The sequence below is a fragment of the Protopterus annectens genome, chromosome 8.part1, assembly GCF_019279795.1.
Source record: "Protopterus annectens isolate FY-2018-M chromosome 8.part1, PAN1.0, whole genome shotgun sequence".
Classification (NCBI taxonomy): Eukaryota; Metazoa; Chordata; order Ceratodontiformes; family Protopteridae; genus Protopterus; species Protopterus annectens.
The window spans coordinates 386,195,594-386,209,911 of record NC_056742.1 but is presented as its reverse complement, the minus strand read 5'-3'; the positions used below and the strand labels follow the sequence as shown (position 1 = coordinate 386,209,911).

Sequence of the window (14,318 nt, the reverse complement as noted above, 5' to 3'; positions counted from 1 at the left end):
GAGTAGAGCGCTTTCCCTGCATTATTGTTAGCCTTGGTGATGGAGAGGAGAGATTTTTCACTGGATCTTAGGTATCGGTTTGAAGTATAGATAGTAATATACTATCTATATACATATATATATATATATATATATATATATATATATATATATATATATATAGTAATATAGTAATATAAGATAGTAGATAGACATTAGCAGACATTATCTCTTTTCCTCATTCACTGGACCTTGTGGACCTGCCTTAGCTGCCCCCAGGCTCAACCTGTCCCATGTCCAGGGCCAGTGAGGTGATCGAGGACACTGGTACTGCATGAAACTGCTGCCATGGAGTGTGCTGTAACCCCACCACCTTGCTGCATCCTTGTGAGCTCCACAGTCACTTATTTTTTTCTTTCGGCTGTTCCCATTAGGGGTCGCCACAGCAGATCATCTGTTTCCATTTCTTCCTGTCCACAGTCACTGCCTTTGAAAAATGATTGCATGCTTTCACGCATGCACAACCTCCCAACTAAGTGACTCACCACTCATGCACCACTAAGCTCAACAAGATCTTAATGTTGCATATTGCAACTAACCTAGGCTGCCTGCACACTCTGGGTGGGTGTGCCGAAGTTGGCCACTCATTCCTATCCATCCCCTGCAGTCCCTGTACCACCCAGGCTGCTAACTGAACAGGAGTTATCTGGCACTTTATCATTGTATATACCTCAAACATACTCTACAAGTACGGTAAGGGTGCAAAACCAAAAAAGGTGAAATCAAAATTCAAAAACTGGCCAGCACTCCACGTTGGCAATACAGTTCTTTAATTAATGTTCCCTTCACCCCCAAATTGAAAGATCTAGTTATAATGCATAATTTAATCCAGGAGGAAACAAAGCTTCTAACATAATAATTCAAGTACATTTGTTTTTTGTTTAATAATTCATGCCACCCCAACGTATTTAACCCTTTGAAGCAAATGTGATCAATGGCAGTAAAGGTAAAACATGTAGCAGAATGCTTGAGGGTATGTTTATATAGTGCAATTGCTGTTATCACTTAAATGCTCAAGAATATCGATGTTAAATTGTCTAGAAGTTTGACCCATATAAAAACCAGAGCAACTACATTCCACCAGATATATTACCCATACAGAGACATACGTTTTTATACAGTGTATATCAAATACACAAGAAGTATTTGAAGATAAAAATTGTTTTATTTTCATAACAAATTTTCAAGTTGAACAATGTCCACAGGGATAACAACCCATTATTTGTGTCCCTTCAATAGAATGTTGCACATTGGAATCAGAATGCAACACTTCTTTAAAATGATTAAATTATTCCCAATAGTTTTCCTGCGTCTATACGTAAATCCACAATGGGTTGGTAATAACTGAGCTGACCTATTATCAGACAAGAGTGTCCCCCAATGTTTTACAAAAAGATGAAGATTTAATTCCAAAACTAGTAATTAAATGTATTGAACTGTTCTGCTTCTCTCTTGTTTTGTAATGTAATAATGAATTTCTATCCATAGAATGTACAAAATTTTGTGCTCGATAAATGTCAGCCTTTTTACAGTGTCTAGCCTGAAATCTTGCTGCCATTTCCACATTATGTTTATGCAGCTCCTCAGCAGAGGAACAAATTCTTTTCACCCTCAAAAATTGAAATTTGGGAATATCTCTAATTATGTTGGGTGGATGACAATGATTAGCAACCACCAAAGAGTTATAATGAAACTCCTTGCGAAAGAGAGAATTATGAAGTGGACCATCCACATTTTTGATAACTCTGCCATCCAAAAAATAACTGTGTTGTATATTATAAGTCAAAGTAAATTGTAACCCCTGTTTGTTGTCATTCAAATAAAGTACACACTCTTACAAGTAAACAATATTAGATTTCTATATCATCCAAAAGTCATCAAGGTAGCAATGCCATATATCTATTTCTTCCAAAAAATATTATGACAGGCATCATACACCATTTGTTCTTCAAACTATCCCATAAATAAGTCTACATAAATGGGGCAAAAGATGCTCCCATAGCTGTGCCTTTTAGTTGTAAAACACAATCACCATTAAAATAAAATACATTTCTATTCAAAACATGCTCAGTCAAACAAAGTAAAAAAGTGTTAAACCCCAGACTATATAAAGATAACTTATTCAGCCAAAACTCTATTGCCAATAAACCAGCCCAATGTGGAATAGTTGTACATAGTGCTTTGACATCCAATGTACACATAGGTCATGAAGTTTCCAATTGCATTTCTTATATTCTATTAAGAAATTCAGTGGTATCTTGAATACAAGATCTAACACCAGCTAACAATGGTTTTAAGTATAGGGTTAAAAAAGCAGACAGTGGCTCCATTAAACAGCCACAACCCAAAACTATGGGTCTATCTGGCGTGGGACTTATTGAATTTTTGTGAACCTCAGGCAGCATGTAAAAATATAGAGTGGAAGGATCAGAAACCGTAAGGTAATATAATGTTTCCTTAGAAATAACCCCTTCTTCCAAGGCTAAATATAGGAAGGCATATATATCCTTATTAAATTGTAATGTGAGATCCAAAACCATTTTTGAAAATTGTACATCCAATAACTGATTATAGGCCTCTTGAGAATAAAGAGGCCCATCCCGTAGCACAGCTACCCCACCCTTATCAGCACAATTATTAACAACTTTGGTATTATTTTGCAAAGAGTATAACGCATTATATTGCATGTGAGAAAGATTTTTCTTAAAACCCATGTTACATACAAATTTAAAATGCAAATCTCTAAGTATATTCTGTTGGAAAACTGACACATACTTTTTCATAGGGGGAGAAAAAGAGGAAATTCTAAATCTAAATTTAAACTGTGAATCACTCTGTACATTTTCGTTATCAAAATATAGCAACAAATTCAACCTCCTGCAAAAAAAAAATAACATCTTGAGCCAAAATGTCTTCCATCACTGAATAAGTAGGAGCAAAATCAAGTCCCTTGTTAAGCACCTCTAATTCTGCCATAGACAAAGTAACAGAAGAAATGTTGTGCACTATAGAAGCTGTTTTAATTTGGAAACCATCAACCGAATCAATGCCATCTGGCGTAGTTGCTTGTCTTAGAGTGTTTATGTCCTGCCCTTCTACGAATTGCAAAGGGTTCAATGGATTCTTCTTTTTGGAAACTGGAGAATTAGTAACTAATTTAACATCTGTATGTATGGCAGAAGAGGCCTCCTCAGCCGAAGTTTCCAATGTCACAACTGCTTGTTTTAAAATTGACCCGGGTCTCTTCCTTTTATCCTTTGCACAAACTCTATCCCAAGCATGTTCCATCTGATCTTGTTGAAATTTAACAGATTTCTGATAGACAAAAGGCTTTCCACTAAGGCAATACTTAGCATCTCTCTTGTTTTTTTTTATTTTACATGCCTGAAGTTCCTGTTCATATTTTGCAACCCCTCAAACCAATAAACCAAATTGTTCCTTATAATTTGCTTGTGCCTGAAAAGTTTTAACAATCTCACAAATATGAATCACATCCAACAAAGCAATCAAACTTTAACAAACATCATGGAGGTGGCCTGTTGAACCTTAAGCCATTTCTTCATTAAAGTATCATCAGTATCATATACCACTGGTTGTATGCGTACAGACAGACCATGAGGGCAATAACCCTTTGATTCATATGCCTTCAATAATTTTAAATGCCACACATTGGAACGCAATTTTTTCATAATTCCTTTTAACTTAGCAAAGGTTTCCACACATGTAAAAGTTTGTGAAGAAACAGTACCTGGTTTGTCAGCAAACAAGGAATTGAACCCCTAGTGGTGGCCCATAGAAAGTTTATTTAGAACAGAAGGAAGTCTGGTGGCAAATATTTGTAAATGCTAATCTTTCACCTGGTCTTAATGACATGATCTTGATTTCCAGCTTTTCAAAATTGAAAGTACTGGATAGGTAGTGTTGGTCTTTTATACTTTTTATATTTATATATTTTTATTTCTTTTTCACATATCCTAAATGTATATATCTTGTTCAGAAATGAATGTAATTTAAATGTATTATGTCTATTAAGGGGTTAAATGAAGGAAAGCTAGTGCTGTTTTTCATTGGCTGCTGGGTTTCAAATGAAGGGGAAGTGTTAATACAAAAACGGTTGATTTTTTGTATCATGGTGTCTGATGAAGTTTGGTGATTATACCAGACAAAAGCGCTTACAATAAATTGTTTTCAGTTTTATTCTAGTACCTTCAGCTTCTTACCTTTTACTGACGTACCTTTGTGGTTTTATTGAATCCAAGGTCCTCAAAAATCAGAATATCATCTTTGTCTGAAACAAGCCCAGTCAACAGATTCATTAAATCTGTATTATCCATAGATTCCATCTGAACAGGCAGCTGGTTCTTTCAATTTTTAGGTGGGGAGAAAAAAAAAAAAAAAATATATATATATATATATATATATATATATATATATATATATATACTTGTGACCCACTTTCCATTATTCTATTTGTATCCTTTATGGCACTGAAGAAGGCCTTTGGCTGAAACTGGTTTGCCATAATTTTTTCTGTGGTTGATACATGTTTTTGCATGGCTTTATGGAACATTAATTAAAGAATTGTCTCACAGATGTGGAGTGCTAACCATTTTTTGAATTTTGATTTTGCCTTTTTTTGGCCTTGCACCCTTGCTGTACTTACGGAGCATCTTTGAGGTATATATGTATCACTGACTTCTGCTGATGCCTTATTGTTGGTTTGAACGACTCACTTGTTCAGCTTCTCCTTGGGGCTCCTGTTGTTCCATTGTTGGTGTTGCTGCCTGTTCAGACGGAATCTATGGATAATATAGATTTAACAAATCTGTTGACTGGGCTTGTTTCAGACAAAGATAATATTCAGATTTTTGAAGACCCTGGATTCAATTCCTTGTTTGCCAAAAAAACAGGTACTGTTTCTTCACAAACTTTTACATGTGTGGAAGCCTTTGATAAGTTAAGAGGAATTATGAAAAAAATGTGGATGGAACCTGCTTGGATAGTTTTCGTTCTGATTCCAATGTGCAACATTCCATTGAAAGGACACAAATAATGGACTCTTATCCCTGTGGACATTGTTCAGCTTGCAAATTTGTTATGAAAATAAAACAATTTTCATCTTCAAATACTTCCTGTGTATTTGATATAAGCTGTATGAATACTTATGTCTCCGAATGGTAATATATCTGGTGGAATGTAGTTGCTCTGCTTTTTATGTGGGTCAAGCTTCTAGACAATTTAAAGCCCTTATTCTTGAGCATTTAAGTGATATCAGGAATCACTGTATGTATAATGCACTGTATAAACACACCCTCAAGCATTCTGCTGCAGCTTTTAGGTTTATTGCCATTGATCATGTTTGTTTCATGGGGTTAAATAAGTTGGGGTGGCATGAATTATTACACAAAAAAGAACATACTTGGATTATTAAGTTAGAAGCTTCATTTTCTCCTGGATTAAATAATTCATTGTGATTGGTTCTTTCAATTTGGGGGTGTGGGAAAGAATATATATACTTGTGACTCACTTTGCGTTATTCTATTTGTATTTTTTTGTGGCACTGAAGAAGGCCTTTGGACGAAAGTGGTTTGCCTTAATTTCTTCTGTGATTGGTATATGTTTTTACATGGTTTTGTAGGACATTAATTAAACAACTGTATTGCCAACGTGGAGTGCCGGCCATTTTTTGGAAGCTTAATCATTTTGCACTACAGAGCTACCCCCATCAGCTTTCTCGAGATAATGTATTGCTAAATCATTTTTCTTGTGAGTACACCTAAGCTTAGCAGTTGTCATTTATCAAAAAAAAAAAAAAAAACAATGAAATTAGCAATGGCAGGGGTTGATACATTAAGGAAATACAAATGTTGCTAAAGGTGCAACAGCCTTGTCCAGACATATGCATTAATAAGAGACTGACATCAGTACAGCATCAGCCATTGGGTCTGCCTTGTGTAACAAGGTTGTCCAAACTGATGCATGCGTGATAGAATAACATCAGTACATCAACCGTTGAGTCTGCCTTATTGGTGAATTCATTAATAAAGACTTTTGTGTCATCATGCATTCAGAATTCAGTTATTGATGCACGTGTGCATCCTTAAGGGGTCATTTGCATGTCTCCTATGATGTTTTCATCAAAGAATACGTGTGATTGTTTATTTTTTCCCCACAGGTAGTGCACTGTTTTCCAAGGGGCTTTTCAGTTTAGCTTTCTATGCATTTGCTGTGGGACCTTTTTGGTATGGACCTTATTTAGGAAAGACCCCTAATATAATGTGCATTTCAGAAGCCGACTGCTGAAGAAAATAGGTCTCTGCACAGTTAGAGGTGTTTGATCTATTTGTCTGACTGTTTCAAAAAGACTGGTAGTTCATTGTCCCTTAAAAAGCCACACATGATGCTGTCATCAAGGGAGGTTTGTGTTTTTTTCCCCACACAGTATACTCTTTTTTCCCAGGGTCTGTCTGCTTTAGTCCTGTATGCAGTATCCAATTTTATAACTTTACTGTGACCATTCATTCAATTATTCCAACACCCCCCCCCAAAAAAAACTGATTAACATAGATCAATTTCTATGGACCTTATTGCAAGAATAAAATACTCCTTCCATGGGTTTTGATACCAATCCAGTAATGCCTATGTATCAGCACTAAACACAGCCCGACGGAGCCTTTCCTTTTCCTTATTAATCTCAGTCTCTCCACAGGTCTGTACAACTGCCACTGTGATGCTGCTACATAAGGTCACCCTTTCCATTTATCCTGGCAATTATAAACCCATTTGTCTCCCCAGTCATATGTAAGGCTATGGAGCGCATCATATCCAGATTTATTAAAACATTTAAAGGGAATCTCCTTGCTCTTGAGCTAAACCAATCTGACATTATCAAGGGCAGATGCTGTTTCCTTAGTCTTGTAAACTTCATTAAAAAAAGTCACTGAAGTGGTTGACAATGATACAGTCCCCTACATTGGTATTATTAATAAGCTTTCTATTGTAGTTAAATTATTATTCTAAAGCCCTACATGTCCCATTGGACAGTTCATAGGTTCATAGGTGTATACTAGGCTAATGGCCCTGGAGCCCTTACAATCCTAGCCCATATAAGTGCCCTGGCATCTTGCTGCTCGACATTAGCTCCCAGTGTCTCTATCCAGTAGATCCACTGGAGTGATCTCAGGGGTGAACATTCTGTTACCAATCCACTCATCAAGATTTCTCTTGAAGAGGGCCAGGGAGGTGCTCTGCTTGACATGAATAGGAAGTCTATTCCAGAACATGGACAGTCTCTGGGTGATGCAACTGTCCCTCCAGCATGTTCTGTTGATTGTGGTAATGAGGGTGAGCTCTCTGGAGTGTGTGGTGCAGAGGGATTGGGATTTTATTAGGTGTAGCATTTCAAGCAAGGCTGGGTTGGACATGGCTTTGTAAGTCAAACAGAGATCGCCTCCAAGCAGATGATAAGCGATAGAGAATAGCTGAAGTAGGACATGTGTTTGAGGCCTAGGATCCTCTTCATGAGGTACTTCTGTGGCCTCTCCAGCTATCGCAGGTGTCTGGTGAGGTACATGCCAAATGAGGCATTACACTTGATGATTGGTCTAATGAGGGATAAGTAGAGAGAGATGACCTCTTGCTTCCTGGATGCAAACCCCTTGGTTATGAGATGTGCCACATAGAAGGACTTTCAGACCACAGTGGTAATGTGGTGGTCAAAGGAAAGGTTGCTGTCAACCTGGGTGCTCAGATATCTTATAATGCCTTCAGTGTTCAGTGGGCTGCCATCGATGTGGTAATTAGTGGGAACTGAATTTTTACTAAAGGGAATGATAACACATTTTTTGGGATTAAGCTTAAGGCCATGGCTCCTACACCCATCATTAGTCTCAGTGAGGCTTTTCTGTAGGATGTCTGCATCTCTTGGGGAGTTAATAATGGCTGCCAGCTTGCAGTCATCTGCAAACTTGGTCAGCCAGAGTCCCTTTCTGTTGGCCTGGACTTCTGAGAAGTAGATGCCAAAAAGGAGGGACCCGGGTCGGATCCCTGTGGGACTCCACTCATGACCGGTTGGCAGTCTGACTTGGAATCCACTACTTTCACTCTGCAGGTCTGTCTGTGAGCCAATTTGCAACCCACCTAGTGATATAGGGGTTGATGCCTAGTTTGCTGAGTTTATCAATAATTCTGGAGTGGGGAATGGTATCAAAGGCCTTGGCCAGACTGAGGTAGGTTGTATGCACTGCCTTACTCTCATCCACAGCCATGGTGACTGACTCAAAGAAGTCGACCAGGTTAAGCAGGCAGGATCTCCCCTTAACAAAGCCAAAATGCATGGGGTCTAGAGTCTGGAGATTACCTATATCCTTGTTAATCTGGTCCATGATGATGCACTCCATAACTTTACATATCAGACTCATCAAGCTAATGGGACGATACTTCCCATGGTTTGTAGTCACTCCCCCTTTTATGGAGAAGGATGACTGTAGCAGTGCACCATTCAGCAGGGACAAAGCCTGAGGCAAGGCTGTGACTGAATAGGTCACACAGATGTGGTGCCAGTTCATTTTGTAGTTCATGTAGAACATAGTCAGGGATATTATCAGGTCCCACAGATGCTGTATTCTTGACCTTGGACAATGCAGCTTTTACCTGTGCTACAGAAATGCTGGGTACCTGGCATTCTTCTGGTATTGTGATTGGGCCTTTGTGGAGGGAGAGAGGGGTAAAGTTAGCACTGAATCTGTTGCCCAGTATGTTGGCAATATCTGTTGGCTCAGTATAGGAGGTACCATTGTGCAGTAACTCAGAGCAAATCTGGGTATTGCCATGGAGGTTCTTGATATAACTATAGAAGGCTTTGTGGTTGTTTTTATTGTCCACCGCAATTCTGCCTTCATAGCTGGCTTTAGAGGATTTGATAAGGGATCTCAGTTTTTTGTTGAGGCTAATAAGGGAGGTTTTCCAGTCTTGGGACTTCACCTTTTCGACAACAGTTTCTTTCTTCTATTGTAGAGTTTATTGGTGGTTGGGGACCACCAGTCTGGCTTCCGTATTTTGGAGGAGAGCATCTTGGTTCTAAGGTAATTAGGTGGCTGAAAGAACGTATGATGTAGAAGTTATAAGAGCTTCTTCTGAACTGCAGCATAACTAGGGTCCAGCAAAGGGGGCATCTGTACTGGGACAAAGTGTTAGGAGATGTGATTGGCAGATCCCAATTATTTTTTAGTGAATACCAGCAAAGTGTCAGTATTGTATTTGCAAATAGGACTGAAGCACCATAGTGCTCCATGTGTAGCATAAAGTATACCAGCTGCTTGCTACAAAGTTTGCTACAGTTTAAGAATAAACATGACCTTTTTCTTGAAACTGTTACGTTACACAATACTTTGAAAATGAAGACAAATACAGTTCTTTCTCTCTTTCAGTGGTTTTTATTATCTACAGTACACACGTGTGGAAGCCTCATGGAAAGCACCAGGGAGACTCCCAGAACAAAGGAATAAACAAGCTTATATACTGGTGATATTGCTGACAGTACAAAAATATAAAAATGAACCAATTAGACCATTATACAGGGCAATTAACCAATCAAAGGTTTACCCATAAACATAAGACAATTCTCATCATCATATCTCTAGGCAAAGAGAGAAAATCGGATGCACTTCCATAAAAGGCACATTTCCTGCTTTCAAGCAGATTCTTGTTTTTCAGTATTTTCTCATTGCTCAGAGTTCATTCAAAGTTAACAGTACACCGTACAAATACATACAGACTGTCACATACTCAATTCTCTCAAACACATGCTTTGGCCATTCATATTCTACAATCCCCCATTTGATGCTGTGTAAGCATCACCATTTAACCTATCATGCATTTGTCCCAAATCTAACATAACCATGCTACTGGTCTTTTCATCATTGGAAAACATTGTCATTTCATCGTCTACATTCATAGCTGCAGGCATATAAAACTTAGGCACTTTCTTCACAGTTTTTGAAGACATTAATTTTAAGATCAGTGCTTTGATTAGAAATAAGACAAGAAAAGCAACAATTGCCAATACTGCAATTAATAAAATAAACTTCAACAGTCCACCTCCCCAGCCTGAGAACAGATTGGATAACCATGCCCATGTTGAACTATTGGCCTCTTTGGCCTTAGAGAGTTCGGAAATTCTTTGGATCAGTTCAAAATGACTTTCAATTTTGTGTTGATTGTCAGGAATAAATGTACAGCACTCCTCCTGGACCTGGATTAAAGCACAAGATCCTCCTTTCGCCACTAGGGTGAAATCGAGAGCCATACGGTTTTGAAGTACTACAGCTCTCATAGCAGTCAGTTCATCATTCACTAGTTCTAAGGCAGGAAAATGTAGCATTGCTTAATATTTCAAGCAATTTAGATAGCTTTCTCAGTTCCCAAATTGATTTCACTGCTCCGTATGATGGAATTATACCAGCCCATGATATGACGTCATCACCCAAGTCCATATGGGACAGTCCTTTGGTGCTAGCATGAGCTAAGTCATGGTGATAGATCCATGAAGCATCAACTCGACCTACAGGATTGGCAGGTTTCTTGACATCTCGAACATTCCAAATTTTCCCTTTAGGTAATGCAGATACATGTTGAATGGCCGGGACTAGGTAGCCCAGCAAGCAGCTGCCAGACCACTTTCCTGGTAGCCATTTATATGCTTTTCTTCCACACACAAAATAACACTTTTCTACTTTAATGGTGATGTTGATAGACTTGAAGTGATCCCCAGTGTCCTGCAGTCCTTGGAATATTTTCCAATAGGCAGTTTCTATTTTCTGGGAAAAGTTAGCTATAGAGTTTTTAACAAGTCTTTTTATAGGTGAGAAATCTGTTACACAACCCGAATTGTCTGCAGTGCAGTTATGTACCACTGTTTTGTTACAATGGCTCCACCCTACTCTAGTTTTGCCAAGTTTTTGAAAACACACAGTTCCGTTTTGGCGGAGGGATAACTGTAATGCTATCTTGTCCTTTGAAACAACATTTGATGTATCGTAGATCAGATTCATCCAGGTTTCATTAACCCCTAAAGGGGCTACATTTAGCATCAATCCCCCATGAACAGTAGGAATAGCAGTGCAAATCCAGCAGTCCAAGACAATGAGGGATGATGCATAGGCATATTTAATAGCTTGGTGGGTGTTCAAAGGTGGATGCCATGTAGCTTGTTTGGCATGAGGCGTAGTTGGAGCCAGAAATAAAAATGGTCACAGTAAAAATAACAAAACAACAAGAATAACCACCAAAATAGCTGTGCAGTGCTTTTGTGGAAATGGGGGTTAAGCTTGTATTGTTTCTGGAGGGTGAGGTTGTCCAAATGGATAGACATCAGGCATTGTCAGGTGCTGGTACAGTATGGCTTCGAGTGCGAGTAGCAATAGGTGGAGAATCAGGAGTTGCAAAAGGTAGAGGCTGTTGATCTTCAGATGGGATGACCTTCTTGACGTGCGATATGTGAATCCAGGTGGGTGAGCCTTGTAGTCACACCGCTGATGATGTCATCAGTAGAACCAGGAAGGGCCCCTTCCAGCATGGTTGAAGTGCTGTTTTCCGAGAGAATGACTTGACGTACACCCAATCTCCTGGTTGTAGTGTGGAGGACAGGAAAGGATCAGGTATATGTTAAGCTGCTGCTACCTGGCAGTGACGAAACTGTGAAAAAGAGACAAGAGAAGTGCAATATGCAAGAATGTCATGATCAAATGCATCATACTCAGAAATGGGTGGTGGTGGAGTCATGGACATACGCATAGGGCGGCCCATGAGGATTTCATGAGGAAAAAGACCTTTAGTAGGATGTACTTGTGCTCTCATAGAGAGTAGGGCTAGAGGTAGGGCCTGTACCCAAGTGAGGCCCATTTCAGTAGTAATTTTAGCCAGTCTGGTTTTCAGTGTCTGATTCATGCGTTCAATAATACCTGATGCCTGTGGTCTATATGGACAATGAAATTTCAAAGTGATGCCTGACATTTTACACAGTTAATCAATTAACTGAGCAGTAAAATGTGTTCCACGGTCTGAATATATTTGACAGGGAACACCAAAATGAGGTATGAATTCATAACAAAGTTTCTTGGCAAATTAAATAGCATCATTCTTAGCACATGGGTAGGCTTCTAGCCACCCAGAAAAAACATCAACAACAGTTAAAACATATTTGAAATGAGCACAAGGTGGAAGTTCAATAAAATCCCATTGCAAAGCACAAAATGGTCCCAATGGTTTTGGCAGTGGTTGTGCGGGTGCCATAGTGTCTTTTGAAATGTTATATTGTAAACAAATGGAGCATGTGCTCAAAAAATGCTGTACAGAAGCAGAAAGTCCTGGGGCAAACCAATCCTTTTGGATTTGTTTTATTAATGCTTGTACCCCGACATGGGCTGGCAAATGATATGCTTTAATAAGAGAATTGAACATGGACATTGGGCAGACCAATCTGCGATCTGGATGTTGCCAAATGAGATCAGAGCATTTAAAACAACCTTGAGCCAGCCATGTTCTTCTTTCTGATTCTGGGACTTCATCCTGTAAAGCTTTTAACATTGTGGTATCAAAAGTAACCATTGGTTGCAAAGGCTACAAAAAATGTCCCTGAAAAGTGTATGAGAGAGCAGCCTGTTTAGCAGCCCAATCAGCTAAATTATTGCCCTTAGTTTCAAAAGAGTCATTAGATTGATGGGTTGCACATTTAACAACAGCAAGTTCAGATGGTAATAATAAGTCTTCTAGCAAATTATTGATATAAAAAATGTTTTTTAACGGGTGCCCCAGAAGAAGTTAAAAGCCCTCGTTCTTTCCATAGTATACCAAAATCATGAACAACACCATGATCATAACGGGAGTCAGTATATATAGCAGCGGACTTGTCCTTAGCTATTTTGCATGCATTTGATAATGTCACTAGTTCCGCAGCCTGTGCAGAAGTGCCTGGGGGTAATTGTGCTGACCTTAAAACTTCAGTCGGAGTACAGACTGACCAAGCAGCTTGGAATTCACCAGAGTTTGTACGTAAGCAGGATTCATCGACAAAAAGAACTAAATCAGGATTTTGCAAAGGAGTTTTATATAAATGCAACCTAGGAGAAAGAACAGAGTTAACTACAAGCACACAATCATGTGGTTCGCCCTCATCTGAAGTTGGTATTAAAGAGGCAGGGTTCAGTGGTGGGCAAGGTATGACTTGCAAGGCAGGATTATTTATTAAACTTAGTTCATATTTAGTAAGGCGTGCATTTGAAAGATACTGTGTTTTTGTCTTTAGAAGTAGTGCTTGAACAGCATGTGGGACTGCTAAGATAGTAATATGTCCCAAGGTTAGTGGGGTTGCCATATCAACCAAAACAGCAGCAGCTGCCACAGCCCGTAAGCAAGCCAGGTAACCAAAGGCAACCGGATCTAGCTGAGTGCTATAGTAAGCAATAGGTCGGTAGCCTCCAGAGCGTTGCTGGGCCAGGAGACCTAAGGCAGTTTTGTTTCGCTCACAGCAAAAGAAAACAAAAGGTTTGGAATAATCTGGCAACCTTAAGGCAGGAGGATTTACCAAGGCTGTTTTGATAGCCTGAAAAGCCTCATCGTGTTGTGATGTCCAGGGTAAAGGTTCTGTAATATCCTTTTTTAGTAGTTGTAACAGGGGGGCCAAAATTTCTGAAAAATTAGGCACCCACTGTCGACAGTATCCGGCTAAGTCAAGGAATCCTCGAAGCTGCCTTTGGGTTACAGGGCATGGAGCACTTTGAATAGAAGTTATACGATTTGGGAGTATTTGACGAGAACCCATTGTAATAGTATGTCCCAAATACTGCACCTTTTCCTGACAGCATTGTAATTTTGATCTATTTACTTTAAACCCTCGTGTAGCTAAAAAGTTTAACACTAGAAGGGAATCTTCCCTACATGAGTTACTGTCTGGTGAAGCTATAAGAATATCGTCCACATATTGGACTAGAACTGAATGTGATGGTAGTTACAGATCCTGTAACTGTCTATGCATCTCTCTAGAAAATAAGGTTGGGGATTCTACATATCCCTGGGGCAATCGAGTCCAAGTATACTGCTGACTTTTGTAGGTAAATGCAAATAAATACTGGCTGTCAGGATGTACTGGAATAGAGAAAAAAGCTGATGAAATATCTATTACCGTAAAACATTTTGCATTAGGTGGGATACAGCTCAAAATAGTAACTGGGTTTGGTACAATCGAGAAAACAGGCAAAACAGCTTTGTTAACTTCCCGCAAG

The 14,318-nt window shown here is 39.1% G+C and overlaps 1 protein-coding gene across 1 annotated transcript in view; it reads left to right on the top strand.

Moving 5' to 3' along the window:
• LOC122810137 (polycystic kidney disease protein 1-like 2) overlaps positions 1-14,318 on the top strand; it is a 369,247-nt gene that overhangs the window by 248,785 nt on the left and 106,144 nt on the right. The gene's annotated exons all lie outside the window — the stretch shown is intronic.